Genomic DNA, 5,970 nt, shown 5'->3' on the forward strand with positions numbered 1-5,970 from the left:
GGAGGGGCTTCCGCGGGAAACGGAAAAGGGGGAAATTGGGGGGGGGCTGTATTAAAAACAACATATTTATTAATAATAATATAAACAACAACAAACATGTAATAATAATAATAATAATAACATCAAACATATTTAATAATATAAACATCAAATATATTTAATAATAATAATATAAACAACAACACACGTAGTAATAATAATAATAACATCAAACATATTTAATAATATAAACAACAACCATTTAATAATAATAATAATAATATAAACAACATCAAACATATAATAATGATAATAATAATAATATAAACAACATCAAACATATTTAATAATATAAACAACATCAAACATATTTAATAATAATAATATAAACAACAACACATATAATAATAATAATAATAACATCAAACATATTTAATAATATAAACAACAAACATTTAATAATAATAATATAAACAACATCAAACATATTTAATAATAATACAAAACAATAACAAACATTTAATAGTAATAGTAATAATAATACAAAGAACAACAAACATTTAATGATAATACAAACAACAACAAACATATTTAACGATAATACAAACAACAACAAACATATTTAATGATAACACAAACAACAACAAACATATTTAATAATGATATAAAGTTTAATATTGTGGTCAAACATTTATTAATAGTTAATAGTGGTTCAGCTGAATGAGTTCACTTACTGAGATATTAAAACAACTTACGACATATTTAAAGAACATGTTCAACTGTTAAATATTGACTGATTATTATTTAGTTAGCACCTGATCAATATGCAAACACCGGATCAATACTTTAGTTGTTTTTGTTCTTGAATTGAGATCACCTGAGACACTTTGTTTGAGCCTTCATCATCGTTTTTAACACTGTAAACATTATTATGACGCAGGTGTGAGATTGAAGCAGCTGGAAAAACGCCTGTAGAGGTTTACAGGCGTTTTTCCAGCTGCTTCAATCTCACACCTGCGTCATAATAATGCAGGTGTGAGAGCAGGGTGTGGGCGGGGCTTGGTGCCACAAGAATGATACAAGTTTCTGTCCAACCGGTTACAGACAGACGGACTTCACCTGTCCTGGTGTCTCACCTGTCATCTTGTTTCACCTGTCCCCATGTTTTACATGTCCTCATGTCTTACCTGTCCTCATGTCTCATCTGTCCTCATGTTTCACCTGTCCTGATGTCTCGTCTGTCCTCATGTTTCACCTGTCCGGATGTCTCACCTGTCCTCACAAACGTCAATGTGTAATATATTTTAGTGTTTTCATGAAATATGTGCTTGTTGAGGAATTGATTTTAATTCATTCGCTGGTTATCGTGACCATCTCTTCTTTTCTTTTCTTTAAAAATGATGAACTTTTTTCAGATATGAAGATGAGATGACACATCATGAAGAAAGAAAATGGTCTGATGAACACACAAATATTAAAACATTGATTCTAAATAGTTTGAGGACTGTTAGTGTGTGACTGGGCTAATTAACACCAACTAAGAATTTAGCATTTAACATTTAATTTGCACAATAATAGTTTTATTTTATTGCATTATTTTATTTGAGAGACAGTGCAAATTAATAACACTTCTGAAGAAATGTCAGCGTTAGCCCGAGGGGCTAAATGAGCTTAGCCAACAGTCTCATGTAGCTTCTGAAGGCCTTTATGATCTGAAAATATAAACGAGATGTTACCAGCAGCCATGTTGTCACCTGCCTGCCTACCTGTCCACTCCTGTTAGTGACAGAAAAGTTAAAAAATGTGTTTCTGGAAGTCTGGCTCCTTCTTCAACAGCAACGTGACCATCAAACTGACCATGTGCAGAGTGAGTGACATCACCGTAGCCCGTTTCTGATTGGATCAATTCCAGGTGTTACAGCTGTACCTGGTCTCCCTGTTCCTGAGGTAAAACACTGAAACACTGTTCATATGTTAGTGTAAGACAGAGAGAGAGAGGTGAAGTGACATACTGAAACAACGAGGCATTCAGGTTTGAGACAGAGAGGTGGAGCTCCATAGGGAATGAACAGGGAGGGAGAGGGAGAGAGGGAGTGTCGGCAGGTAGAACAGGTTTGGGCGAGGCGGTCGAGCGAGCTTCACACACGGTGAAAAGGAGAGAGAGAGTCAGATTGCTGAGTTTCCTTCAGTTTGAGACTTTCTTTAAACAGCAGCACAGAAGAAGAGGAAGAGACGGGATAAAAACAGCAGAAGAAGAAGTTTGTGATTTTTGTACAAAGACACTAAATCCAAGAAGAAGAAGAAGAAGAAGAAGAAGAAGGTGTGCAGCTCTGAACAGGTGAGTCAGGTGACTCCATGTTGTGTTTTACACTCGAATGTTTGCTGCTGAGTCTCATCAGGCTGAACATGAAACCTTCACTGACTCCTCGTCCATGGGACTCAGTTTAACTCTGCTGATCTCTAACTGTAACTGTAGTTGTAACTGTAACTGAAGCTGTAACTGTAGCTGTAACTGTCACTGTAACTGTAACTGTTACTGTAGCTGTAACTGTAGTTGTAACTGTAACTGTAGCTGTAACTGTAGCTGTAACTGTATCTGTAGCTGTAACTGTAGCTGTAGTTGTAACTGTAACTGTAACTGTTACTGTAGCTGTAACTGTTACTGTAGCTGTAACTGTAGCTGTAACTGTAACTGTAGCTGTAGTTGTAACTGTAGCTGTAACTGTAACTGTAGCTGTAACTGTAACTGTAGTTGTAACTGTAACTGTTACTGTAGCTGTAACTGTAGCTGTAACTGTAGCTGTAGTTGTATCTGTAACTGTTACTGTAACTGTAACTGTAGCTGTAACTGTCGCTGTAACTGTAACTGTTACTGTCGCTGTAACTGTAGTTGTAATTGTAGTTGTAACTGTTACTGTAGCTGTAACTGTAGCTGTAGCTGTAACTGTAGCTGTAACTGTTACTGTCGCTGTAACTGTAGTTGTAACTGTAACTGTAACTGTTACTGTAACTGTAACTGTAACTGTAACTGTTACTGTAGCTGTAGCTGTAACTGTAACTGTTAAAAAAATCAGAGAACAAAGACTCTGCAGAACTCCCTTAAGTAGCAGAGTAATCTATTACATTTTTGGGTACACTGCTAACAGGAGCTGCTAACAGCTCACTGGACAGTTTCAATCAGGTTTTTATTTGAATGTTGAAGAAAAACTTCTCTGGATGTTAATGTCTTTCCTTCTCTGCCTCCTTCTTTCCATCTCTGCCTCCTCCTTTCCTTCTCTGCCTCCTTCTTTCCTTCTCTGCCTCCTTCTTTCCTTCTCTACCTCCTCCTTCCTTCTGTGCCTCCTTGTTCCCTTCTGTACCTCCTCCTGTCCTTCTCTACCTCCTCCTTTCCATCTCTGCCTCCTTCTTTCCTTCTCTGCCTCCTTCTTTCCTTCTCTGCCTCCTCATTTCCTTTCTCTGCCTCCTTCTTTCCTTATCTGCCTCCTCGTTCCCTTCTCTGCCTCCTTCCTTTCTTATCTGCCTCCTCATTCCCTTCTCTGCCTCCTCAGTTCCTTCTCTGCCTCCTTCCTTCCTTATCTGCCTCCTCGTTCCCTTCTCTGCCTCCTCAGTTCCTTCTCTGCCTTCTTCCTTCCTTATCTGCCTCTTCGTTCCCTTCTCTGCCTCCTTTCTTTCTTCTCTGCTTCCTCCTTTACTTCTCTGCCTCCTTATTTTCTTCTCTACCTCCTACTTTCCTTCTCTGCCTCCTCCTTTCCTTCTCTGCCTTTCCTTCTCTGCTTCCTCCTTTAGTTCTCTGCCTCCTTCTTTCCTTATCTGCCTCCTCGTTCCCTTCTCTACCTCCTCCTTCCCTTCTGTGCCTCCTTATTCCCTTCTCTACCTCCTCCTTTCCATCTCTGCCTCCTCCTTTCCTTCTCTGCCACCTACTTTCCTTCTCTGCCTCCTCAGTTCCTTCTCTATCTCCTCCTTTCCTTCTCTGTCTCCTCCTTTCCTTCTCTGCTTCCTCCTTTCCTTCTCTACCTCCTTCTTTCCTTCTGTGCCTCCTTGTTCCCTTCTGTACCTCCTCCTTTCCTTCTCTGCTTCCTTTACTTCTCTGCCTCCTTATTTTCTTCTCTACCTCCTCCTTTCCTTCTCTGTCTCCTTGTTCCCTTCTCTGCCTCCTTGTTCCCTTCTGTGCCTCCTCCTTTACTTCTCTGCCTCCTTATTTCATTTTCTGCCTCCTCCTTTCCTTCTCTACCTCCTCCTTCCCTTCTGTGCCTCCTTCCTTCCTACTCTGTCTCCTCCTTTCCTTCTCTGCCTTTCCTTCTCTGCTTCCTCCTTTAGTTCTCTGCCTCCTTCTTTCCTTATCTGCCTCCTCGTTCCCTTCTCTACCTCCTCCTTCCCTTCTGTGCCTCCTTATTCCCTTCTCTACCTCCTCCTTCCCTTCTGTGCCTCCTTATTCCCTTCTCTGCCTCCTACCTTCCTTCTCTGCCTCCTCCTTTCCTTCTCTGCCTCCTTCTTTCCTTCTCTGCCTCCTTTCCATCTCTGCCTCCTCCTTTCCTTCTCTGCCTCCTTCTTTCCTTCTCTGCCTCCTCATTTCCTTTCTCTGCCTCCTTCTTTCCTTATCTGCCTCCTCGTTCCCTTCTCTGCCTCCTTCCTTTCTTATCTGCCTCCTCATTCCCTTCTCTGCCTCCTCAGTTCCTTCTCTGCCTCCTCCCTTCCTTATCTGCCTCCTCGTTCCCTTCTCTGCCTCCTCAGTTCCTTCTCTGCCTTCTTCCTTCCTTATCTGCCTCTTCGTTCCCTTCTCTGCCTCCTTTCTTTCTTCTCTGCTTCCTCCTTTACTTCTCTGCCTCCTTATTTTCTTCTCTACCTCCTACTTTCCTTCTCTGCCTCCTCCTTTCCTTCTCTGCCTCCTTCTTTCCTTCTCTGCCTCCTCATTTCCTTTCTCTGCCTCCTCCTTTCCTTATCTGCCTCCTCGTTCCCTCCTAGGTTAATTTCTCTCTCTTTCTCCACCACAGAGCTCTCTCGCCCTTACTGCCACGTGTCTTTTAATTGGCCGGCTGCCTGACTGGTTGGTTGATTGATTGATTGATCATATTTAGCCCCGCCCCCTGTGACGCCTCATCATGTCAAAGATTGATGTCACCCTGGAGAACCCCTACAGTGAGGTGAGCATCCCACGGGCTAAGCTCCGCCCCTCCAATGACGTCGACACAGTGATAGCCAATCCGATGGCTCTGAGCAGTGACGGCGGGAACCCTTACGGCGTGTCGAGCTCCGCCCCCCCACCACCATACGTGGTGAAGGAAGCAGGAGGGGGGGGCGAGGAGGAGGAGGGGAGGAGCCGTGTCTGCTGCTACCGCTGCAGGAGGAGGAAGTGATGTCACAGAGGCAGGAGGACTGTGATTGGCTCAGATTTAGTTATTTCCTGTTCTTTTTGAGTCAATGTTTCCTTGCTTCAACTGAGGAAACAAGGAAGCAACCGAGGAAGTGAAGAGAAAGAAAAAATGAAGAGAAGAAAAACAGACACAAAGAAAAAAAACTCAAACTAGGGAAGGAAGGAAGGAGAGAAGGAAGGAAGGGGGGAGGGAGGGAGGGAAAGAAAGAAGGACAGAAGGAAGGAGGGAGGGAAGGAAAGGTGATGACCTCGAGTAAGTTGTTTCTTATGAATCCTTCTGCTTCTCTTAACATGACCCACCTCCTCTGCCTCTGATTGGCTCAGCCAGTCAGAGGCAGAGGAGGCCGACTGGGTGGTTTCCTCAGGGGCGGCCATTTTGTGTCTCTAACGAGCTCAAAATAAAAAAAACCTTTAAAACAACCTTTAAAACAACCTTTAAAACTCAACGTCCACTTACTTTACTGGTGCAGCTGAAGACCATGAGACGCAGCTGAGAGCTTCATGAGAACACGGCAGCAGTTGTTGTTGTTGTTGTTGTTGTTGTTGTTGTTTTCTGTTGACCCACGGACAAACACATTATTATTTTATTATCATTGTTGACATTTATGAGCAGATTTGAC

Source organism: Pagrus pagrus (genome assembly GCF_965226575.1).
Source record: "Pagrus pagrus genome assembly, chromosome: 19".
NCBI classification, from domain to species: Eukaryota; Metazoa; Chordata; class Actinopteri; order Spariformes; family Sparidae; genus Pagrus; species Pagrus pagrus.